We start from the raw sequence: 27892 nt of genomic DNA, 5'->3' as shown, positions 1-27892 counted from the left end.
CAAGAATAGGCTTGCCTAGCTGACTTAATTTATTTGTGATGTTTGTAAATCTATCAAACATGCTAGTGATGTCTTCACCATGCTCCATTTTGAACATTTCATAATTATGTGTTAAAAGGGCAATTTTGGACTCCTTGACTTGAGAAGTCCCTTCATGGATTATTCTAAGTTTCTCCCACACTTGTTTAGCTGTTGTACAGCTTGAGACTTTGTTAAATTCAGTGGGGGTCAAGGCACAATGTAATGTGTTGATGGCCTTAAAATTTATTTGAACTTTCTTAGTTTCAGCCTCAGTCCATTCAGACCTTGGCTTGGGCATTAACTCATTTGTCACTACATTCATGGTTGAGGGCATAAAGGGTCCATCAGTTATGACGTTCCACATTTCATTGTCTATAGCCCTAATATAGATTGACATTCTTGTGCTCCAATAAGGGTAATTAGAGCCATCAAATAGAGGTGGTCTATTTGTTGATTGTCCCTCAGCAACTATGGATTTTTGTTGAGCCATTTGGATCCTCCCAAAGGATGTTAAGCCTTAATAATAGGGAACTAGCTCTAATACCACTTGTTAGTCCCAATTATATGTGCTAAAAGGGGGGTGAATAGCATAAATCGACTCTTGACAAGATGAGGAACTAATTTCCAGAATAAAGAAAATAAACAAAGAGTAAATAATGCACAGCAATTTAGAGTGGTTCTGACACGACCCAATTTCTCTGGCCATGATCAGCGCATGAGCTCAATGAGCATAGCTCACTAAGCCCAAGCAAGCCTATCCATTTACCTTTGCTTAACAAATTTATCATATCATGCATACACACACACTTTTTTTTTTCGGGTGTGAACATAGCCAAAACACAATGGCATTATCGATAATAATATACATGCACTATACTAGTCATGTAATTAGCAATTTACATTACATACACATATTCACATTGTTAGATTGTATTCATAATACACAAGGACCCATGACTTTTAGCGGAGACATTTACAATAAAAGGGATTACTATCGAATGCCAGACACATACCTAGGAGATACACTACGGGGACTCCTCGATCTAGGGTCCAACAGTCACCTGATCTGAAAACATGAATTTTTATAAAACGTGAGTACAATACTTAGTGAGTGAACAAGGAAGGGAACAAGCAACAATTAGGGAGAATTTAAAATCATGAAGCACTTGTTTCAAAACAATGCAATTTAGTTCATTCCTATTTAAAACCCCTCCAAACCAGAGAGTTTTTCGCTACAGCGAGCATGAATTTCACTGCAGTGAAAACAGAGCAACAAGAGAAACATTTTTCCTCACTCAACAAAAAGCCATCCTGCTAAACTAATAAAATCAACCTAAAATTCATGAAAATTCTCAAAGTACAATGTGTCAACTTTCATGTACATTACAACCATAAATCATTGTCCATCAATTTGTTATATCACACATATTTACATATGTATATATATATATACCCATCATCATCATCTCACCAACCCATCATCATCATCACCAGCTCATCATCATCATCACCAGCTTATGCGCACTCCCTACTCGCACATGGCTGGGTCATCACCGGGTTATGCGCACTCCCTACTCACACATAATCGAGTCATCCTCGGCTTATGCGCACTTCCTACTCGCACATAGCCGAGTCAACATAATTACACAACATTATATTCAAGTATATATGTATATCAACATAAAGCAGCCACATAGAAATCCATAATAACCACATTTCATAACATAAACCTTTTCTCAAAAGCTTGTTCCCAAGGCATTTATTCTCATGAAAAATTGCTTAAAATCATTCAAACACTTTGTTCAAAACAGTTATATTCCCAAAACAATTTTGATAGGCAGTCCACTCACAGGTGTCGAAAATTCGGATTTCGGGTGAACTCAGACTAATAGTCCGCAAGCGTAATTTTTTTTACCTTTTTCGAACGTCTCACCACCTTGACAAATAACAAAGTCGAGGAATTTACTATATTGTCCCTAAATTGATATAAATTAATTTAAATTACTAATGCTTGATATGTAAATGCAAAAATATGTCCGATTATCACTTAATCACGATATCAATTAAATTCGACCAATCACCCGATTAATCGGCGATTGTGTCCAAATCACCTCCAAATTAATTCATTTCTCCTCTAATACCTTAATTTACCACATACATTTACATAAAGCCAAATTCAGCATTAGAACCCTCACAGTTCCTTACAAAAAAATTTGGTCATTTGGTGCACTAGCATCGAATTTTTTTCTACATAACTGTTTCACCTTAATTCATCATTTTCCATGCCATTTTCCTTGAAATAAAAACAATCCCCCATTGATATTCAACCCTCATGGTTCGGCCAACAAGGAACCCTAGAGAAATTGAATATTTCTTTTGTGTTTTGGTTCATAACCATGCTTAACTATCCCTAAAGACTAACATAGTCTAAAATCAAATTATTCCAACAACAATTCCTCTTCCATACCCATTTTTCAGAATTGAATTCATCATGATAACACAATATTAAACCATGGAAATCAAGAACAAAAGCATGGGTAAGCTAGGTATCAAGGAGAATTAAAGAAATTTTAACTTACCTAGCTTTTTTCCTTGATTTCTTCACTTTTTCTTTGAATTTTCACCTAGGTTTTCTTGTTTTTCCTTTTGTTCTTCCTTTTTTTCTTGTTGCTGGATGCCTAGGCCGAATATGGTGAGGGAATTGGGGATTTAATGGGCTGATTTCTATAGAAAACAATAAAATAATCAAGCATGCCATGTGTCACATGCTTATTAGCCCAATTTTTAACTTTTTGACTTTTTCTTCTTAATTTTCCACCACAAATATTCTGGTATTTATCCAATCCTACCACAATTAAAATCCCTTGGTCTTGACAAGTGCTGGGGCAAAAATTTTACTGATTTGCCCCCGGGATGAAAAAATTATGATTTTACCCCTATACTCCGAAATGTACCGGAATCTCATTATTTTTACTTTTCAGCCTAAAATAACACTAATATTGATCAATATTAACCAAATGGGGCAAAAATAGTTTTTTTTTTTAAATTCCTGTTTAGTCTTCTAGTGGCAAAATTACCATTTTGCCCTTGTACTCCAAAAATACCTGGAATCACAATTTTTCACTGTTAAACATCATTTTATACTCCAATAATCAATATTATATTTCATATAATTATTCTTGGTCAAATGTGATCAAATCTTGGCTAGAAATCTCCATTTAATCATCAAATGGTAAAATGACCGTTTTGTCCCTAATCGGTCAATTTTCCTGATGGACTCCAAACTAGACCTTGAACTCCGAATCACTATTCTAAGTCATTCTGTGGTTTCAAAATTTTCAATTTCCTCTTAGAATTTCTATTTGAACTAGTTCAAGGCTCAATTTAACTTAGGTGTACCACTTGGTACAATACCATCTTTTAATCGAGTTTGACAAGGTCTCACATTCTCCCCCACTAATAAAAATTTGGTCTCCGAATTTAAACTCAATGTAGAGTGGGTTACCTTTACATATCGAAGAGGTGTGGATGCTTTGTCCGCATGTCATCCTTAGCTTCCCACGTTACCTCCTTACTAGTGTGATTCCGCCACAACACTTTCACTGAGGCTACATCCTTTGAACGGAGCTTTTTAACTTGCTTATCAAGGATAGCTATCGGTTGTTCCTCATAGGTTAGATTATCTTGCAACTGAATGGTTTCATACCGTATTACATGTGTTGGATCTGGGTTGTACTTCCTAAGCATGGACACATGAAACAAAGGATGGATATTTGAAAGGTCTGGCGATAATGCCAAACGATATGCTACTACTCCAACTCTTTTTAAGATCTCGAAGGGTCCTATATACCGAGGACTTAACTTCCTTTTCTTGCCAAACCTCATTACCCCTTTAGTTGGCGAAACTTTCAAACATACATGATCTCCTACTTGGAACTCCAAGTCTCTCCGTCGGTTATCAGCATATGCCTTGTCTACTTTGTGCTGTTAACATCCTCTAATGGATCAAGCGTATTTTCTCAGTGGCATCCTGCACAAACTCAGGCCCCAAAAGTTTCCTTTCTCCTACCTCTAGCCATCCAATGGGTGACCTACATCTTCGTCCATATAATGCCTCAAATGGTGCCATTTGGATGCTAGTTTGGAAATTGTTGTTGTAGGCAAATTCCACTAAGGGTAGATATTGCTCCCACTTGACACCAAGGTCTATCACACAAGCCCTCAACATATCCTCCAATGTCTGTATGGTCCATTCAGACTGTCCATCAGTCTGAGGGTGGAAAGTTGTGCTGAAATCCAACTTAGTGCCCAATTCTTCTTGCAGCTTTCCCCAAAACCTACTAGTAAATTGAGCTCCTCTGTCAGATACTGTAGAAATGGGAATACCATGCAGTCGTACTATCTCATCCACATAAACTCGAACGTATTGGGCAGCCCTGTAAGTAGTCTTAACCAGAAGAAAATGAGCTGACTTTGTTAACCGGTCTACTACTATCCAAATTGAATCATATCCCCCACTGGTTCGAGGCAAACCCATTACAAAGTCCATAGCAATATGTTCCCACTTCCACTCGGGTACTGGTAATGGCTATAGTAGTCCTGCAGGCTTTTGATGCTCGACCTTAACCTGCTGACAAACCAGGCACTCGGAGACAAACTCAGCTACATCTTTCTTAAGTCCTTCCCACTAATACACCTCTTTCAAATCTTGATACATTTTTGTAGCCCTTGGATGTACCACATAAGTTGCCATGTGAGCTTCCTCCAATATTTTTCTCCTCAACCTGTTACCATCAGGCACATAAAGTCTGGTTCCATACTTCAACACTCCATCTGTGCCTTTAGTAAACATTTTTCCTTTCCTACCCTGAGGATCCTCTAAGGCCTTAGTCACAAACTCATCTTCACTTTGTGCTACTTTAATCCTGTCCATTAAAATAAGCCTCACTCTAAAATGTGCTAGCAAAGCATTTGTCTCCGCAACTTCCAAACGCACACCTATGTCTCCCAAGCTATGGATCTCTCTAACCAAGGATCTCCTATCAATAGAAATATGTGCCAAGCTTCCCATTGATTTTTGACTCAAGGCATCCGCCACTACATTGGCCTTACCGGGATGATAAAGAATAGTACAATCATAATCCTTTAGCAACTCCATCCATCTACATTGCCTTAAGTTAAGATCCCTCTGCTGAAATATATACTTCAGACTTTTGTGGTCCGTGTATATCTCGCAAGTCTCACTATACAAGTAATGTCTCTAAATCTTTAAGGCAACACGATTGCTGCCATTTCCAAATCATGTATGTGTTAATTCTGCTCATGCCTTTCAAGTTGCCTAGATGCATACGCAATCACCTTCCCATGTTGCATTAATACACATCCTAAACCAACCCCCGATGCATCACAAAACACCGTGTAACCCCCTGTGCCTTGCGGTAGGCTTAACACTAGAGTTGTGGTGAGACATGCCTTAAGCTTCTCAAAACTATTCTCACAAGCATCAGACCACTCAAATTTTGTATCTTTACGTGTCAGCTTAGTCAGAGGGGCAACTATTTTTGAGAAGTCCTTCACAAAGCGACGATAATAGCTAGCTAAACCCACAAAGCTTCTAATCTTCGTAACTGATGTTGGCCTTGGCCATTTTTTTCACTGCTTCAATTTTCTTTGAATCAACTTGTATCCCATCCTTAGATACCACATGCCCCAAGAATGCAACACTTTCGAGCCAAAACTCACACTTGGAGAACTTAGCATACAATTGATGTTCTCTCAAAATTTGGAGCACTATCTTAAGATGCTGCTCATGCTTCTTTCGACTCTTTGAATATATCGAGATGTCATCAATAAACACCACCACAAACTTTTAATAAGGCTTGAACAGTCGGTTCATCAAATCCATGAAGGCTGCAGGAGCATTCGTGAGCCCAAATGACATCACTAAGAACTCATAGTGCCCATATCTTGTTCGAAATGCGTTCTTGGGTATATCTTCATTCAAGATTCTCAACTGATGGTACCCATATCGCAGATCTATCTTAGAGAAACATAGTGCTCCTTGTAGTTGATCAAATAAATCATTTATCCTTGGGAGAGGATATTTATTCTTCACCGTTACTTTATTAAGCTATCGATAATCAATGCACAGCCTAAGTGACCTATCTTTTTTCTTCACAAATAACACTGGTGCTCCCCATGGGGATACACTAGGACGGTTGAAGCCTTTATCCAACAAATCCTCTAATTGATCCTTAAGCTCTTTGAGCTCTGCCGGTGCCATTCTATATAGGGGTATGGATATAGGTCTAGTGTCGGGAATTAAATCTATGCAAAATTCAATCTCCCGTTCGGGAGGTAAACCTGGTAGCTCCTCGGGAAATACATCCACGAACTCCTTCACCACCGACACTTGACTTACATTTCCAACCTTCGCCTGAGTATCCCTTACAACAGCCAAGTAACCTATACAACCCTGTCGTATTAACCTTCTGGCAGAAATGACCGATATCAAATTGGTTGGAGCATTACTCCTATCCCCCTGAATACTAAATGATGATTCACCGGGGAAATCAAATCTAACCAATTTATGATAACAGTCCACACTAGCATGACGGGGTGATAACCAATCCATTCCCAAGATCACATCAAAGCCTAAGGTGTCTAACACCACTAAATTCACCAAAGTGTCCTTGTCCTTGACTCGTACTACACAGGACTCATATTCCCATTCGGCCACAAATATCTCCTTTAAAGGAGTAAACACTACTAATTGTTCCTCTCTCTTAACATGATCTCTACCCAACCGAGATGCAAAACATGGAGAGATAAAAGAATGAGTAGCACCAGGATCAAATAGTACCTGAGCATTCATATCACAAATTGAAAGAATACTTGAGACCACAGCATTGGATGTTTGGGCTTCCTACTATGTTAAAGCAAACACCCTTGCCTGGCCTCTACCAATAGAACTCTGATGTCCGGACCCAGATGGCCTACCCCGAGAGGTAGCACCAGCGCCTCTATCTCTTATCTCGTTAACCTCTTGGCCAATTGAAACAATTACCGAAGGAGCAGACAAAGATGGCTGATTAGGACTGCGAACAGAACCTTGCGATTGTTGGGCCATCGGACAGTTCCTCACCTTATGTCTAAGTTGGCCACAACCAAGACAAGTTTTCATGGGAAAATAGCATCATCCTCTGTGTCGTCTTCCACAATTATCATAGGGAGGAATAGCCTGACTAATTTGCCTTGAGTCTTGTTGTTGCCTCCTTCCAACAAAAGCTTCCTGCCCTGACTCAACATTGGTACTCATCACGTTACTCCCTTGTTGGGGTAACCTTAATTCCCCATATGGGCCTTGACAGTTAGAAAATGAAATCCCACTGCTAAAGTCTCTATGACCCTGATAACCCTCGAGAGGTTGGCGGTCTGTCTGGCCTTGGAAACTAGGAGACTCTTGCTCCACATGTCTCCCCTCTACTATTTTCTGTATATACTCCATACGGGCTGCCATCATTTTTACAACCTGATTGACTCCCTGCAGACTCGCTGCCAAGTCCTCAATAGTAATGCCTCTCGTCGGTGGCCTAACAATCTCACCTAAGGGCTATCCCTCATCTCTCCTATTCATAAGCGTACTCGCTCTCACCGACCTAGCGACCTTGCCATGTCTACCTCACCCCCTATAGGTGGGTGCCCGTGGCCTATTAGTCATCTCAGTAGGGGCATCTTGCTCCCCCACTTGTCTTAAGGTGGCCCGTGTCTTAGGTGGCATTCTTACTTAGACAAGAGCAAACACCTGTCATTCACCACAATTAAAGAGATAAGGTGGTTTCTAAGATTGGAAATTTACGCGGTTCCTCGATTATGAAATGTGTCGCGGCTCACAGTTCATAATTAAAAACCGCACATAAAAACCCGACTCTCCGCTGGACCTGACCATAACACCCTAAGACCTAAACAACCTAGGGCTCTGATACCAAGTTTGTCACGACCCAATTTCTCGGGCCATGACTGACGCATGAGCTCAATGAGCATAGCTCACTAAGCCCAAGCAAGCCTATCCATTTACCTTTGCTTAACAAATTTATCATATCATGCATACACACACACTTTTTTTTTTTTTCGGGTGTGAACATAGCCAAAACATAATGGCATTATCGATAATAATATACATGCACTATAGCAGTCATGTATTTAGCAATTTACATTGCATACACATATTCACATTGTTAGATTGTATTCATAATACACAAGGACCCATGACTTTCAGCGGAGACATTTACAATAAAAGGGATTACTATCAAATGCCAGACACATACCTAAGAGATACACTACGGGGACTCCTCGATCTAGGGTCCAACAGTCACTTGATCTGAAAACATGAATTTTTATAAAACGTGAGTACAATACTCAATGAGTGAACAAGGAAGGGAACAAGCAACAATTAGGGAGAATTTAAAATCACGAAGCACTTGTTTCAAAACAATGCAATTTAGTTCATCCTATTTAAAACCCCTCCAAACCAGAGAGTTTTTGGCTACAGTGAGCATGAATTTTGCTGCAGTGAAAACAGAGCAACAAGAGAAACATTTTTCCTCACTCAACAAAAAGCCATCCTGCTAAACTAATAAAATCAACCTAAAATTCATGAAAATTCTCAAAGTACAATGTGTCAACTTTCATGTACATTACAACCATAAATCATTGTCCATCAATTTGTTATATCACACATATTTACATATGTATATATATACGTATATACCCATCATCATCATCTCACCAACCCATCATCATCATCACCAGCTCATCATTATCATCACCAACTCATGCGCACTCCCTACTCGCACATGGCTGGGTCATCATCGGGTTATGCGCACTCCCTACTCGCACATAACCGGGTCATCCTCGACTTATGCGCACTCCCTACTCGCACATAGCCGAGTCAACATAATTACACAACATTATATTCAAGCATATATGTATATCAACATAAAGCAGCCACATAGAAATCCATAATAACCACATTTCATAACATAAACCTTTTCTCAAAAGCTTGTTCCCAAGACATTCATTTTCATGAAAAATTGCATAAAATCATTCAAACACTTTGTTCAAAACAGTTATATTCCCAAAACAATTTTGATAGGCAATCCACTCACAAGTGTCGAAAATCCGGATTCCGGGTGAACTCAGACTAATAATCCTCAGGCGCAATTCCTTTGCCTTTTCCGAACGTCTCACCACCCTGACAAATAACAAAGTCGAGGAATTTACTATATTGTCCCTAAATTGATATAAATTAATTTAAATTACTAATGCTTGATATGTAAATGCAAAAATATGTCCGATTACAGCTTAAACACGGTATCGATTAAATTCGAACGATCACCCGATTAATCGACGATTGTGTCCAAATCACCTCCAAATTAATTCATTTCTCCTCTAATACCTTAATTTACCACATACATTTAAATAAAGCCAAATTCAGCATTAGAACCCTCATAGTTCCTTATAGAAAAATTTGGTCATTTGGTGCACTAGCATCGAATTTTTTTCTACATAACTGTTTCACCTTAATTCATCATTTTCCATGCCATTTTCCTTGAAATAAAAACAATCCCCCATTGATAGTCAGCCCTCATGGTTCGGCCAACAAGGAACCCTAGAGAAATTGAATATTTCTTTTGTGTTTTTGTTCATAACCATGCTTAACTATCCCTAAACACTAACATAGTCTAAAATCAAATTATTCCAACAACAATTCCTCTTCCATACCCATTTTTCAGAATTGAATTCATCATGATAACTCAATATTAAACCATGAAAATCAAGAACAAAAGCATGGGTAAGCTAGGTATCAAGGAGAATTAAAGAAATTTTAACTTACCTAGCTTGTTTCCTTGATTTCTTCACTTTTTATTTGAATTTTCACCTAGGTTTTCTTGTTTTTCCTTTTGTTCTTCCTTTTTTTCTTGTTGCTGGATGCCTAGGCCGAATATGGTGAGGGAATTGGGGATTTAATGGGCTGATTTCTATAGAAAACAATAAAATAATCAAGCATTGCATGTGTCACATGCTTATTGGCCCAATTTTTCACTTTTTGACTTTTTCTTCTTAATTTTCCACCACAAATATTTTTCTATTTATCCAATCCTACCACAATTAAAATCCCTTGGTCTTGACAAGTGCTGGAGCAAAAATTTTACTGATTTGCCCCCGGGACGGAAAAATTACGATTTTGCCCCTATACTCCGAAATGTACCGGAATCTCATTATTTCTACTTTTCAACCTAAAATAACACTAATATTGATCAATATTAACCAAATGGGGCAAAATTAGTTTTTTTTTTTTAAATTCCTGTTTAGTCTTCTAGTGACAAAATTACCATTTTGCCCTTGTACTCCAAAAATACCAAGAATAACAATTTTTCACTACTAAACATCATTTTATACTCCAATAATCAATATTATATTTCTTATAATTATTCTTGGTCAAATGTGATCAAATCTTGGCTAGAAATCTCCATTTAATCATCAAATGGTAAAATGACCGTTTTATCCCTAATCGGTCAATTTTCCTGATGGACTCCAAACTGGACCTTGAACTTCGAATCACTATTCTAAGCCATTCTGTGGGTTTCAAAATTTTCAATTTCCTCTTAGAATTTCTATTTGAACTAGTTCAAGGCTCGATTTAACTTAGTTGTACCACTTGGTACAATATCGTCTTTTAATCGAGTTTGACAAGGTCTCACAGGTTTGGTCCAAGACCTACATCCACTACCTTGATTATCCAACCAAGGATTTTCCCAACAAATCCACTAAGATTCGGTGAAATTCACAAGCTTTCACCAAGCTTTACAATGGTTTTTCAAGGCTCAGCCAAAACCTTTTACACTAGTTTTTCACAAGCTAAACTAAAACCTAAAGTGGTTTTCCAAGACTCAACCACAACCTACAACAATCAAGCTATCCCAAGCTTGAACAACCCTTTAGAGTGACTTCCTCACTCAAATAATACAAGGAAAGTAGTAAAAGAAAGTACTTATGATCACTGGTTGATCTGATTGGTACAAGATTGAGTGCAAAATACAAATACAAAGAGTAGGCATTTAAGTGCAGACAAGTGCAGTGAAGATTTTCTGGTTTTTTAAGTCTCTATAGCTCAAATCTCATTCAAGGCTTTTAAAAACTTGTTTGTAATTGTTGGAAGACCCTTTTATACTTGGAGATGCAACTTTGATGGCAGTTTGGTAGTTTTATACCCGTTGGAAATAGTTGAGCATGAGTTCTAACCATTAATCTGTCTTGTAGTGCTCTGGTTCAATTTGCAAACAGAGAGCTCTTAGTCGACTGACTTGGTCGACTAAGTTGGCTATGTTTCTCAAACTCTTCAGCCTGCCATTCCTCCAATTTGAAACTTGGTCAACCAATATTCTTTCTTGTTTCACCAATAGGCTTCCTCCTTGTTAGATAGTTACATCATGTTATTTTTATTCCTCTTTTTCATTAACTCTTTGAGGAGTTAAATGATTAATTTTATATATTAATTTTCCTGCACACTCAAGTAAAGATATTAGACACAAATGAATGAGAATGTTTTATTATCATCAAAAACTAATGGAGCCAACAACCTCTTCCTTCCACACATATTTTCAACCAATTTGCTCCAACTTTCAAATAAGTTTCACTATTTTTTTTCTTCATTTTTATATATTTATATTTTTTTCTTTCTTCTTCTTTTTTATTATTTTTATGATATATTGTTAACTTACTTTCCATTATTTGTTTTGGTAAAACTCGATCCTATAAACACATGTCATGACATACATGCACTGAGTAGCATATTATTACGCTAGGAAAGTTCCTAAGAATAGACGAAACCCGGTATTGTACCTAACGGTACACTTAAGTTGATTTAACCTCGAACTAGTTCAAATAGGAATCGTAGGATGATATTTAATATTTTACAGTCCAAGAATGATTAAAAATGATTGTTCGAAATTCGAGAGTTCATTTGGGGAAAAATTGGAAATTTTGATGTTTAGGGGCAAAATCGTCATTTTGCCACCTAAGATAATAATTTGATCATGGAGTGAAATTTTTTACCAATATTAACTATTTGGAGTATAATTTAATGATAGGAAGTGAAAAATTTTAATTCTGGTAATTTTCGGAACATAGGGGCAAAACGGTAATTTTATCATCTCGGGGTAAAAACCGTAATTTTCACAACCCAAAACTTGTCAAAATTATAGGATTTATTTATTTTTGGTATGAATAACTATGGCATTTCAAGTGGTGAAAAATAGAAGTTTAATGGATGAAATTTTAAAAACGGGCTAATGGGAAAGCGACACATGGCACTTTTTAATGATTTAATATTATTTTAATGAAAAGTCAGCCCATTTAAACCCCATATTAAGTGATGGCCAGCCATAAGGAGAGAACAAGAGAGAAAATAGAGAGGAAAGGAAGAAAAGAGAAAAACCAAAGGAAAACTAGAAAATTCAAAGGGAAAATCGTGTTTTTCGACCGTTTACGCGTCTAACGGTAAGATTTTTCGACTTTAGCTTGATTTCTACCTTTTTATGCCTTTGTTTCCATTTAGCATGCTTGAGGAGAGAGATCAAAAAGTGATATCAAGGGCTAGACGAAATTCAAGGGGGAGGAATTTGAAATTTTTATGTTTTAATTTTTAGTTAAATTGATAGTTTTAGTTAGTTAAATGTGTATAGAAATCAAATTGGGCAAGAAAGCATGAAATTTTCATAATACCCACCCTTGGCTGAATGTTCAATGATGTACAATGATGATGAACTGATTTTTATTCTAAGAGAAATGAAGAGAAAATGATGAAAAATAGTTAAATGTGATAGAAAAACAAAGTGGAAGATTTACTGAATTAATGTCCCATTTTTGGCCGAATTTTCCAAGGAGGAATGTGAGCTGATTTTGGTGATTTTAATGAGTTATTGGTTGATATTTAATGGTTAGAAATGTTGGAAAGAAAATGGGACAATTTAGAGCTAAAATGGAGCGCGTTAGCAATTTATCGGGTAAAGTGTCAAAAATAGGTTAATACCACGTTTAAGCCGTTTTAGGCTATTGCATTTCATACCATGCATTAGTATAAGATTTAAGTCAATTATATAGTGATTTAGCATCAATGTGGTGAATTGTGTAATTTTTGCAATGTGTCTAGGAGGAAAGACTTCCGATAAAGGCAAGGAAGTCGTACCCGACAAACAGTGATCGGGGCACCTAGAAAGCATTTAATTGGTACAAACAGTGAGTAAGCCTATTATTATTGTAAATTATCTAGAGTTTATTTTTAAATGCTTTTCATGGATTTTATGAGACGAAAATGAGATTAAAATGGGATATTTGATGTTTTAGAAATAAATGTGACAAATAAATATATTGTCTTGATTTTTTGAAATAAAAAACTTTTGATTATGAAATTGAGTAATTGGAGGCTGTCAATTGTCTTAAAAAATATATTTTCCTATCAATGGCTTATAATATATGAGTATATGTGACTATATTTTATAATTGCATTGGGAATTTATGTAAGCTATCTTTTACTATGCAGGCTGGGTAAATAAATAAAAGCCATGTTATACTATCGAAATTTTATTAAAATTGGTGGGTTTAGTCACTACAGTGACGGATTTTCGTGGACTGCCTATTAGAGGGGCACGGTAAACCCGGTTATATAGTTACTCCAGTTGTAGAGGCGAGGAGGGTAACTCCCGGGGTAATGTTAGAGCTCACTTCACGTCGAACCCCCACGTGAATGTGTAACTCGGCCAACGTCAAGGAACGATTTGTTATCAAAACTAAAATGTGTTTCACATGTAAATATCTTAACAACCTTGGTGGACTCGGTTAGATGCCTCAGCCAAGGTATCCCAGAGGATTAGTTTTGGCTTGAGCCTTTAATAAAAGTCAGAAGCCTTAACAATTGTTTTGGTAAATTACAAATATTTTATGGGTTAAGAAATAAATTGAAAATCTTATGAAATGATTTGTAATTTGTTGTTTAAACTTGCCTCCATTTTACTCGCTTTTAGATATTTATGATAATGTATGTTTACTCATTGGGATTGTAAAATCTCACCCACCTCCTTTCGAAATATTTCAGGCATGTGGTAGCTTGTAGATACCGATTTTGTAGAGGATTCCAATTGACCCCTCTATCTCACAGACAGTAGGTTACTATCACCAACACTTGGTGTATTTAGGTGCCACTTGTCATTGTAATTATTATTGTACATTATAACTTTGTAAATTATTGTATGTATGAATTTATTTTACTTCTAAGTTACAAAAGATTACTTACGTGTGTTTCTATTAATATTGTTTTATATAAAAATGCTATATTTTTGTCTTTTGATTTACTTGAGCCGAAAACGACTGAAAATTGTTTAAAACTGATATGTAAGCCTTACGGGGTTCCGATTGGTATTTCGGGTAATGAGTATCAATCGGGACGTCGTGACGGTTGTCATGGGCCCGAGGGAGGTTCTGGGTCGTGACAGTTTTATTGGAAATTTGTGGTGAGTATAGATGATTCTTGAGACATTGTGCTTAGTTATTTTATAGGTATGGTAGATTCTTTAGATTTGTGCTTTAAATTTCTATGGTAAGTTAAAATTGAAATATGTGTAAGTTTCTTGATTTTAAATTATTTGATGCTTAGTAGTTTAGAAATATTTTAATTGTTGGATTTTTAATTGAAACTATTAGCATTATTTTATTTTGATGTGAAGACATATGAGCTGATATTGTTGGTGGTCTATTATGTTTTGTTGGTACTTTTCTTCTCTTATGGTTGAGAATTAATTGTAAGAAATTTGAAAATGGCACCTAAACGGGTAAGACAAAATTCCAGTGGTTCATTTGATCATACTAGATTTATGTCAGCTAACGTAGTGGCTAGACATGTCAATTCTCTTGCCAACAAAATTGCAATACCTGAACGAGGACTGGATCAAGGGATTACACACCTTGACCTTCAACCAATGATTGATGGCCACCACTGGCAAAAATTTTGTGCCTCATCAGTAGCTACGAAGATCCCTTTGGTAAAAGAATTTTATGCTAATGCTATTGAAGCTGCTAATGATTTTGTTTTTGTGCGAGCTAAATTAGTTCCATTCTCAAGCCATGCCATCAATGAATTTTATGAAACTCCTAATATTGAAAATGATGGATATGGCCAATATTTGGCTAAGCATTAGGATTGGGATGATATCATTTATATACTCTATGAGAAGGGTGCTCAATGGTGATTTTTCAATAATGCACTAGTTTCATTCAAGATGAATGTGATGAAACCAACTTTTAAGATATGGTTATATTTTGTGGCTTCCCAATTACTTCCTACCACACATCTCAATGATGTCATAAAATATCGAGCCATCGTTATTCATTCCTTCATGACTAGACACATAATTGATAATGGCCGCGTAATTTACAAAACCATGACTCATACTGCATAATTAAAGCGTGAAGGCTTATTGTCACAGCCCAAATTTCGAGCTATGATCGGAGCATGGGCTCAGTGGGCATAGCCCACTAGGCCCAAGCAAGCCTCTTTATGAGATCCTATTCCTCATTCCATCCATCATCTTTAAAACCATGTGTTGTAATTCTCAATGATGAATGTTTCAGTAATATTTTATAGCAACCGAATATTCGTATTTGTATTATCTCAAAGTACTATCACTCATTGTCATCTCATAAGGGCATCATCATCAATCCAACATATACATACTTCATTTATAACATGACTCTTAGTAGTTTACATTACATATACGTGTACACAGACAAAAGACTCTCAACTGTCAGTGGAGAGATTTTAAGTGAAGGTACCACTACTAAGATGCCATAATACCTACTAAGAAGATGAGCATACGTGGACACTCAATCTAGGTCCTAACTGCCTCCAAATCTGAAAACATGAAATTTAAAAATGTGAGTATAAAACTTAGTGAGTGAACATAAGAAGGGAACAAGCAATCGATAAGGAGAACTTGGAAATCATGATGCACTTGTTTCAAAAACAATGCAATTGATTTAATTTTTTATTAAAAACCCCTCATTTTAAACTTTGATTAATGACCTCATAGTGTTGCAAAAACCCATGATCAATCCATGCAGTTAAATGACTGAAAAAATATGTCAAAATCAAGCAAGGTAGCAAGCATGACAGCAAGTTTCTCGCTACAGTGAGAAACATTCTTAGTTTGCATATGCTTTTATTTTTCAAGAATATCTCCCACTACAGAAGTCCAATTGACATTATTCTTAGACCGTCAGAAAGATAAGAGGCTGGGCTACAACTTTTATGTTTACCACGTTGCCCAGTTCTGAACAAAAAGTGTTCAAAATCTATGTCAAAGCAAAGGCACTGCACTAGAAAATTTGGAACCACCCGAGAGTTTCTTGCTGTAGCGAGAATCCATTTTCACTGCAACGAAATTCCTTGCTGCAGCGAGAATTCTTTTTTACTGTCGGGAGAAACAAGGCTGGTTTGTGCCCCCACCATCCGAGAGTTTCTTACTACAGTGAGATTCAGGGTAGATGACAATTAAGGGATTTTCACATGCCACAAAATCCATTCCTACCATATTGCACATCAAAGTGAACACATTGACAATAATCAAGTTTCTCATTATTCATTGCAATCACATATTATAATCATAAACTTTCTATAACACACACATATATATATACATGCATCATCATGCATACCATCTCACCACACTCAGCTCAATGCAATATCATCATCATGTGTGCACTCCTTACTCGCACACTCTAACATCATCATGTGTGCACTCCCTACTCGCACACTTCAACATCATCATGTGTGGACTCCCACACTTCAACATCAACACACAACATTATTTATCAATGCACAACATATATTCATATATATATATATATATATATATATATCAACATAATATAGGAGCACATGCATCCATCCTTTCACACATTTCACATTTTCACAACATCAAAACATTTTATAAAGGGTTTGTTCCCCAGCACACATTTTTAAAGAAAGGTTGGATAAAATCATTCAAATGTTTCATCCAAATGCATTTACATTTCCCAAAGAAATTTTGAAATGCAAGTTCACTCACCGATATTTGTTGAATCTTTAATTGACTCTAACTTCGATTATTGCTTCAAACGGACATGTGAGGCCTCGTTGGAACCTATCACACACAATATAACCATAAAAAATATAACAGCCCACAATTCTAATTATTAGCCATCTCTAACCACCTAAAATCAACCCTAACTCATCTCTCACCTTGGTGGACTTATAGTTGAACTCCTTTCAAGAGTTTTCAAGCTACTATGACAAGTCTCTCTTTCTCTCTCTAAAACTTCCAACTAGTGAGAGAAAGTGTTGAACAAAGACTTTTGAGGGTTTTAAGGTGGAAGAGTGAAAGAGCACAAAACGTTCTATGAAAAAGTGCTCAAAAGCATGAAAATTGAAGCTAGAGAGAGAAAGTTATAGAAGCTTTAAGTGAGGCTTCCATGGAAGATGTAGAAACGTGAGATGGGAGGAAGAAGAACAAGAAGCTACTAGAAAAATGAGGAAGCTATTGGAGAAATGAGATATTTATAGCCTAAGCTTATCTAAACTTCACTTAAATTACGAAAATGCCTTTAAAAAGTTAACTTTGTCTTCCTCCAATCCTTTATGCAATCTTTTTACTCTTTTGACACTAAGATAAAGTCCATAATAGTCTAGAAATACTCAGATTCATGAAAACTTAAAAATTTTGACTTTAGATGAAAAATGACCATTTTGCCCTTAGCTTGGAAATCACCATTATTTCTATTTCCTTCGTCATTGTATCCTCATTTTCATCATTTATTTATGCCTTAGGCCTACTTAGGCCTTAATAATATTAGAAAACCCACTTTTATGAGCTCACAAAAAAATGACCAAACTACCCCTACTCCACATCATAGGGTCTACCTCCGCTACATGTTTGTGAAGGTCGAGATCTCACACTTATGGTTCCCTTCTTTTATTACAACTTTGTGCAAATAAGCTGGTGTACATTAAGATGCTAGTGAGGAGTTGTTACACCCTCAACTTCCAATTGATCTCAATCTCATCCTCAAATAACCTCAAACTTCTATTAAAGATAGTTTTTCTTCTACACACCATCCTTGTAACACCCCATACCCTAGTATAAGAGTCAATAAGACCTTATTGATAAGATGAAGAGTCAATTGATGTAAATTTAAGTTCTAAAGAGTGGTGATGGGTGAAAAGAATATTTTGGAATAAAATATTTCGTACGCGAGAAAATAGTAATAAAATTATAATATTTTTAACAAACATAAATTAGTAAGTTAAAAGGTGATTTGGAAGTGAACCAGAACAAAGTGAGACACTTTGGGGCCCGAGGAGACAAGTGGAGAATTTTAAAATAAAATAATATTTTATTAATAAAATAATATTAAAATATTAATATTTTATCTGTTATTGAAATTAGTCATGAAGGAGGACTATATGGCTAATCTAAGTGGGGGAGAATAAGTAAGAAAGAATTTTGAAGAAACAAGGCGTTAGTGGAGCTCGCGTACCTTTATTAAATAAAGCAAGATAAGGTAAGTATATATTTAAATATTATGATGACACCTTGATGAAGTGTCAATATGATATTTTATTTGTACAAGTGTAATGGAAGAAAAATAGAAGAAAATTGGAATTAAAGAAATGTTTGAAGGACTAAATTGTAAAAGATGAAAAGTTTGGAAGGTCAAATGGTAAATAAGAAAAAATTTGAGGACTTATGTGCAATTTCAACATTTAAAGTTAAATGGAAATTAACTAACCAAGGAAAATTAGATTGTGTGGGAGGATGGAATATGCATGTAACAAATACTATTACATGCAAAGATATGCATGCAAGGATGTACTTGTAGTGGGGAACATGTAGGACCCCCTGTCATGACCCGGTATCCCTTCGAGCCCAAGACAACCGCCGCGACGTCTCGATAGACATTCATTGCCCAGAATGCCAACCGGAACCTCGCAAAGCTTTAATATCAGTTTTCACACCTCCCCTGTGAGCAATAGTTGTTAAGTATCATGTTTTGGGAGATTATAAACTATTTCCAAATCAAAACAATAGAAAAATAATTTTTTTCTCACAAGGGCATTTTGGTCATTTTTCCTCAAAATCTCAAAACCAGCTAAAAATGTAGTATACGAGTGGATAACACATATTTCATAATCAAAAATAAGTTTAAACGTCTAAAACCTTCATTTAAAATAAAATTATGATTATTTGAATATAATAAAAAAATAAAAAATATTCAATAAAATATTCTATTTTCTTATAAAACAATATTTATAGAGTTATCGGTAAATAATTTTTGTAGCATAAAAGCTAAATAAATTCATACATACTGTAATACCTATAACCAAAGCATAAGATTTAATTTACAATAACAAGTGGGCCCCTGAATAACCAAAAGTAATAAAGGTTGTGAACCTACAGTTTGGAGGATGCAAATCCAATGGTAGCTCTCGATGAAATGAGCTATTTACCGACTATCCGGAGCCTGATATGGGTGGAAAGGAGGGTGGTGAGATTATATAATCTCAGTGAGTAAACAAATACCATCTAAAATATCTAAAGCTGAGTAAATGGAGACAGATAAAATAGATGAGTATAAAAATGATTCTCAGCATTTCGAACTCATTTTAATAAGATAAAATAGATTCATTTCACCAAAATAAACAACGAGGCTTATGATTTCTTGAAAAGTTTGGCTCGTGCCAAAATCATTCTCATACTCAATTATCAGGGATACCTTGGCCAAGGGCTATCTCAACCGAGTCCGCCAAGGCTGTTAAAAAGTTATGTACGCATAAATCATGTTTTTATTTTGAAAACATAGTCGTTCTTTGGCGTCGGCTGAGTTCACCCTCACATGGTGGTTTAGCATGAAGTGAACTCTAAAGTGTTAACCTTAGGAGTTATCCATCCGCGCCTCTCATACTGAGGTATGAATATAATAAGGTTACCATGCCCCTCTAATAGGCTGGTTCATTTTCAGTACATTTACTAATTCAACCATTCATGCCAATATTATCATAAGTCATTCAATTCAAACCATGATTTATAACACAGCAATTAGTCTCCAATTACTCCATTTTCAAAATCAACATTTAATTTCAAGACAATTTTATAAAATCATTTCGTTTAATCACATTTTACTTATAAAACATAAAGATTTACCATTTAAACTCATTTTCCATAAAATCCACAAAATCGAATAAAAATTCACTTCAGATAATCAAGATGATGATAAGGTTACTCACTGTGTCAGGAGTTTGAAATACTCCTATTCTCAGTCCTCTAACACCACGTCTTTACCCTTGTTAGAGGGCTCACCACCTATATACAATACACGACACATAATTCAATATACTGTGTCATCCCATTTTAAATCTATTTCAGGCTCTTTACTAATGCATGAAATGGAATGCAGATCATTCAGATTATCGCCTAAACACGGTGTTCTACACAAATTCAATTGTGTACCAAAATAAATCGGTATTGGCCTAATTCGATCTATCACCCGATTAATTGGCCAATATGTCCAATTCAACTCCAATTAATTCCATTTTTCTCCCAATTCTTCAAATCACCAAACACAAGTCAAATAACATAAAATTTAGCAAAACTATCCTCACATTTCTTCTTGAGAATTTCGGCCATGGTGAGTGCATCAACACTATGATTTTTCCTACTTGATTTTTTCACCATAATTCATCATTTTCTAACCAATTCACTTGAAATAAAATCAAATTCACCATCAACACTCTACAAGGGAGATTCAGCCAATGATGAACTCATGAGGAATATGTGAATTTCAAGCTTAATTCTTACACTTAACACCATAAACAACTAAAAACATCCATATATCTTCAAAATCTATCTAAATCATCATCAAATTCTCTCTCCTAGGGTTTGATCAGCAAGATACCCATCATGAAATCATTTGATTCAACCATGAAAAATAAGCACAAATGCTTAAGAAAGAAAGATCTCAAGCTTAATTGAAAAATCTTACCTTTTTTTCACTTGTTTCCTTGAATTTTCACACTTTTCCCTTGAATTTTTCCACCTAGGGTTCTTGTACTTTCTTTTCATCCTTTGTTCTTCTTTGGCCGGCCATATGAATGAGAAATGGGCTGATTTTGTGCTAATTTATAAGGAAATTAATAAAGAATTAAAAGCTTGACACTTATCACTTTACCATTGGTCCATTTTTAAATTCTTAACTATTAATCTTTCTTTCTCCACCACATAAAATCCTTCAATTATCCATGATAATATTGGGTAAAATCCATGTGCTGGACAAGTGTTGGGTGTGTAAAATTACAATTTTGCCCCTAGGGTGGAAAAATGACTATTTTACCCTTTATGCTCGAAAAATGCCAAATTAAAATTTTTCACTTCTCAAACTCAAATTATGTTTTAAATAGTCAATCTTAATCAAAAACTTCTTCCAACACTCACATCTTAACCTCGGGTGACAAAATGACCATTTTGCCCTTAGATCATGAAAATTCCAATTTGACTCCAAATCGGTCTTTGAACTCCAAATCACCATTTTAAGTCATTCTAGGAATTTAAAATTCTCAATTTCATCTTAATATCTCTATTTGGACTAGTTCGAGGCTTAATTCAACTTAATTGTACCATTTGGTACATTACCGTCCTTTAACGATTTTCGAGGTACCCAAGTAAGCAAACATGCATTCTTATGTAAGAATGGCATAATAAACATATTGTAGAGTCAGGCTTGACACCCCCACCATGTGACAAACAAAAAAGCAAAAGGCAAAATGAATAAGATAACACATGCATGTGGATTTTTAATTTAAAAGAATGTATGGAAGATTTATGCATGATGGACACTTGGTGACAATTAGACTAAAAGAAGAGAAAATATAGTTGCATGAAATGTCATTGGCCAAGGAGGAGGCCAAATGGAAATTAAGGTGGGGAAAGTTGCATGAAAGACCATTGGACGCAAATAAGGTGGGATTAAGTGGAAATGAATTAAAGAATGGAAGGATAATGAAAGGTGGATACTTAACCAATAACATGTAGAGAACATTGGTGCATGAAGAACCATTGGGTGGCAAGGTGGTCCAATAAGAAACTAAAGAAACAAAACTAAGAAATAACAAAAAAGAAAAGGGAAAAAGGAAATGAAAGCTTTAGGAACTTGGGCAAACCATGCCCTTGAGAGAAAAAGAAAGGAAAGAAATGGCTTTGTAAGTTCCACCCACATGGTAGAGAGAAAAGAGAAGAAATGAGTGAGTTAAGGGGAGGCTCGATTTAAGAAAACCTAAGGCAACTATGAAGATTTCCTTCCCTTTACCTTGTTAAGATTTGATATTTCACCATCCAAAAAGAGATTTGAAAATTGGAAGAGCATGTGTGGCTCAATTTTATGATTCAAGTAAAGAAAAGGTAAGAGAATGGCTTTAGTTTGAATGTATCCTTGGAAATTTGGATTGGTAATGTTGGGTTGTGTTTATGGCAGCAAAGAAAAGCTTGATTGGAGAGGATATAGTGACATGCAAGCCATCAAACTCTTGGATGCATGATGGATTCAAAGTGAAAGAGAAAAGTTAGGCATGGTATTGTGTTTTAAGGCCTACGGTTGGTAAAATTGTTAAGAAAATAATTTATGAATAATGTTGGCAACTTGGTGATTGAAACTTGGAAGAATATTGGAGTACATGTGAGGCTTAAGCAACCTCAAAGGTAAAAATGAATAATGCTTTAAGTATAGTTAGAAGATTTTGAGAAAATGGCTATTATTGTGTTAATTGAAAGAAATAAGGATGAATAATGTGGATGGTGGATTGAGAAATAAAGCATTGAAAGTTATATAGACAATTATGCACGTAAGCTTGGAAATAATTGAGTGAAATCGGATTTATAGTTGCTGCCATATATGTGATTAATAGTATAAAAGTAATAGTTTGAACGTGACAAATGTTATTAGAAGATTGACGTGGGCATTTGAAATCATAAACAAATTGCTGGGTTTATGTAATTCAAAGTTTACACTAAGGATTAAGTGTAAACGGTTATCTCTTAAGAATAGAGACGAAAGTATAGAATTAAATGCGAACAGCAAATGTAGAATATATTGGTAGCAAAGCTTATTAAATGTATTGGATTGAAATGATGTTAGGAAGTTGACAAAGCATGGATTATTGCCGCAAGCCTAAAGTAAGCATTTGAGGAAATATTAGTGGCAAAGTAATATCCTGCCATTGTAAGGTGAGTAGGGGGTGTCTATTTCAAAAGATTCCATACTACATAATGTTATATGTATAGTAACTTGTCATTGATTTATTCAACATCTTTGTGGAAAGCATGAGTTGCTAGAAAATGATAAGTGATTTGAGATTTGAATACATGGTTTGGAATAATTTGTACATTGTTTTTGTGGAAAGCATGAGCTGGTAGAAACCATAGGAAATTGTGGATGCAAAGAGATTTGGAAGTTGTTTGTGTAGACTATATATATATATATACATATATGTAAAGTGTTTTAGAAATCGGGAAACAAACCATTTTGCAATGTTTTGCATCAAAAATCGTGCCTTGAATCTTTATGAATTGTGCATAGATGATTGCACTTGATAAATGGTTTAAGTTTGATTTCTTGTGAGCCGATTTTAATCTGAACTTTATGCAAATGTTTACACCATGCATTTTAACATGAAAAACAATTTTGAAAAGCTATCGAACCTTGTTTTCAACGGATTTAAAGAAAACTCTTGGAAACCTTGATTTGGTTCTGAAAACGATTTTGACAAACCGAGAGCATCGAGAGTAGGCTGAATGTCACATCGAGATAGTGTGACCCTTGTGCATAAGTGAGCTCTAGTTAGAGAACTGTTGGATCACCGATGGGCTATTAGACGTGGCTAGGCCACGGTTTGTGATTATATGTGGCAAGGCCACAGGTTGTTATACGTGGCAAGGCCACGAGTTGATATACGTGGTTGCCACCACATGATTTCTTCGATGTCGACGAACATCGTTTAGACTGCCATGGCTGTGGGAATCCGGTGGAGGGGGGCCTCCCAGATTGTTATTATGTGGAAGAGGGTCCACGGATTAATTATTTATGATTACCTACTCGAGAGCCTTAAGAGTTTTTAGACTCGTACTCTTTTGCATGGTGGAGAGATATTGTTTTTCCGTAGCTCCCCTATTTAATTGAAAGTTTTCAGTTCTTTATATGTTGATCATGACTTGATATATGTGGATATACACGATTATTTTTACATGCCACACATTTTGGGAGCATGTGTACTTTGATACGACTATTGTATTTTGGAAGGAAATACACGATTTCGATTATTGAAATTTATTTTACTATGCTTTAATTTCGACATTGTTTGCCAAGGAAAGTATTGCATTATGCTTTTTATGGAATTATTTTTACAAGGCACAAACACCATATTTGTTATTTGGTTTTATAAGGTTATCATTTTATACTCTGATTTTATCCTTCAAATTATCTGCTCTAAGCTTGTTTCCCATCTACGCCCTACTCACGGAGCCGATGATCACTGAGTTTGTGAGACTCACCCTTTTATCTCCCTTTTTGTAGATAAGTGATCAACCTAGCATGCATTCATTGGCACTTATTGTCCACCGCGGATAGGTAAAGGCATCTCATAGCACTTTATTTCGAGTTGCTCCGCAGCTAGAGGTTGAGTCGTCATAATGTATTTTGTTATGTAAATAGACAGTACGGTTAATACGAATGTACATTTGAAGATTAAAAACCTTGATGTACTTTTACAATTATCAAGAATAAAAGTTAAGTCGAATTATAATGACTTTTGTTCAAATCATATTACAAAGAGTTATACGGTTCAAAACAATTATATAGATTGGTGGAATCAATATAATGTAATAACTAAGTTTCAATTAAGGCTTGTTCGAGACTTGGCGAGTTCTCCCGCGAGATTCAGATGCTGGTAGCGATCGAGGAGCGATGGTTACAATCCTCCAACCCCTCGACTAAGACATCAACAATTGTCAATGACTCAAAGAATTAAGAACCTTGAGCATCTAGTTAAGCAACTTGGGAACTAGTTTAAGCAACACGTGACTTATCAAACCCAATGTTATCAACATATGGACCACATGTTTTGAGCTTATGGTGCTTTTATGGGAAGGGATATGTCTACTCTTCCACCAACACCTAATCTTCCTTAGGGTGGCAATGAAGCAAAGGATGATGGAGACAAAAATGAGAACTAGAGCTTCACCAGATTCATCCAACCATCAGGGGAGTATTCTTTACCTTTCCTTTATTTTTCCTAACATTAAGGACAATCTTTAGTTTAAGTTTGGGCAGGTGAATTTTTTTTTTTTTGGTTGTAAATATTCTATGGAAGTTTTAGATTTAATTTTATTTGCATGCGTATCTAGATTTATAAATAATTTAGGATTAGTTAGTAATTTAATTTATTATTTATTCAAATTTTAGGAATCTAGAGTAAAGTTGTGCCAATTTTTTTTCGATGATTTCTCTATCCAATGATAATAATTAGTTGTCTTGAATTCTTATCTTTTGGTAAAAAAAAAAGGTTTTTGTTCAGATTCATGCTAAATTCTTTTGTTAAGTATCATTGTTAGGATGTAATTCCATAATTTTGAGCACTATATTTTTACTTTGAATTATTGTGAATATCTAGAGAAGGTTTATACTAATATAAAATGTAGATTATATCAAGAATTCTAGAATTTGCTTCATTCTCTCTCGAGGCAAAATCCTAGGCAATACTTAGTTAAGGAGATGATTTAGGCCATCTTTGGACCGTTTGAGCCTAAAAAGCCAACCTTATTAAATCTTTATCCCTAGTATGCCCTTTTGAGCCGAAGTTCCCTTTTCTTTATTTAATTACATTCTAGAGAGGTGATGTTGATGTGAAAAAAAGAAAACAAAAGTTCAAAATATTAAAAATCACCCCACTACCTACAATACAAAGAAAATAAGTTTGGAGGTGTGAAATTGTAAAATTATAAAAAAAAAATGTGTGTTGAACAAAAGAAAAGTTCAAAAGTGAAGAAAGAAAGGTGTACTTGGAGATGGAAAATAAAACTTTATATAAAGGTCCTAGAATAATTATGTGCTTAGGGTAATTTGAGCCACATTATTATCTTTTATCCTACCTGGACCCTAGCCATATATTACAAGGTTATTAAAGTCCTATTGATCCCTAGCTTGGTGTTAGTCTACATTAGTGGAGAGAGAGATGAAAAGTAAACTTATGGAGTGCTAATACTAATTTGAAATTTATGTTGGCATAAACTCATCTGGAAGTCATGATATTCTTGGTAAAAGTTTTCACACACACACGAAAATCCCTTCGAGAATGTGCTTGCATTAGAATTGAAACATGAATTTGAATGATGCCTATATTTTTCCTTAAGTTAATGATTGATAGATATACTTTTAAGGAAATTATGGGGAATCATTGAGTTGGGGCATTTTATCTCTAGTAGTAGTAAATATATTTATTTTGTTACCATCTGAATTTGATTTTCATAAGTTAGATTCTTTTCTATGTTTTGCTCGAGGACTAGCAAAATATTAAGTTTGGGGGTATGGTAACTCTATGATATAGAGTTATTCAGGTTTAATTTTGGTAGTATTTTAGCTTAGTTCTTGTAATAATGTATAGAAATTAATAAGTTTTATTTAAATGATTTTAAATTAGTTAATTTATGAGGGTCAATCTAATCTTAGTTAATTTTATGCTTAATTTGGTGTTAATGTGATTAAGATAGGTTGTTATTGATTTATTTGTGCTTTTGTAGGTGTTTAATGAAGGAAGACTTTTAATGGAAGAAGGAAAGCAATTTTGAAATGCAAACTTTCATAGCACATGTTTTGGTATTTTGTGTTGGCTCCATTAAGTTTTGATGATAATAAAACATTTCTATTCATTTGTCTCTAATATCTTTAGTTGAGTGTGCAGGACAAATATTGTATGCAAAAATTAATAAATCATTCAAATGCACATATCAAAGAGCATAGGAATAAGGAAGTCACAATTGATCAACAAGACAGAAGCCCCTTAGTCGATTAATGAAGAGTTAGTCAACTAAAATTCAAACCAAAAGTTGGCGGGCTGAAGAGTATTGAGAGACAGAAAAGACTTAGTCGACCAAGGAATGGGTTAGTCGACTAAGAAGCTATTGCCAAAAATTTGGACTTCAAGACAGAACCAACTTAGTCAACCAAAAAGTAAGTTAGTCGACTAAATGCCCACTGCCAGAAACTGGAAATAGAAAACAAAGACAACTTAGTCGACTAAGACATATGTTAGTCGACTAAGAGCATTCTGTCTGCAAATTTGAATCCTGCACTAAAAGATAAATTAACAGCAAGAATTGCTACCCAAACTGTTTCCAACAGTCAAAAACTGTCTAACTCACTTTAGAGCTGATTTTTCAAGTATAAAAGAGACTTCCAACAACTAGAAATGTAATTGAAGGCTTTCAAGAACACAAAAAAAGAGTTGAAAAACCTATAAATACTCTTTGCTCATTTACTGCACTCAACTCTCATCTTTGTAATTGTGATATGCTCTTCATTTGTACCACTTAGATCAACCTTGTGATCATAGGTACACTCTTATCACTTTTCTCCTTGTATTCTTAGACTGAGCGAGTCCCTCTAAGGGATTGATTCAAGTTATGATTGCTTGATTGGGTATAGGTTCTAACTTAGCCTTGAAAAGTTAGGTGTTGGG

At 35.3% G+C, this 27892-nt stretch overlaps 1 long non-coding RNA gene across 1 annotated transcript; it reads right to left on the bottom strand.

Annotated features, from left to right (window-relative positions):
* Positions 1–15744: 15744 nt before the first annotated feature.
* LOC148762088 (uncharacterized) lies at positions 15745–18574 on the bottom strand. Its single transcript, XR_016027153.1, has 3 exons — positions 17357–18574; positions 17184–17258; positions 15745–15988 (listed from the first exon to the last, which is right to left on the bottom strand). It is a non-coding gene; the product is annotated as an uncharacterized LOC148762088 (long non-coding RNA).
* Positions 18575–27892: the final 9318 nt, after the last annotated feature.

This window comes from Theobroma cacao, chromosome 6 (genome assembly GCF_053813885.1).
Source record: "Theobroma cacao isolate CCN51 chromosome 6, ASM5381388v1, whole genome shotgun sequence".
NCBI lineage: Eukaryota > Viridiplantae > Streptophyta > Magnoliopsida > Malvales > Malvaceae > Theobroma > Theobroma cacao.
This window is presented reverse-complemented; position numbering and strand designations above follow the sequence as displayed.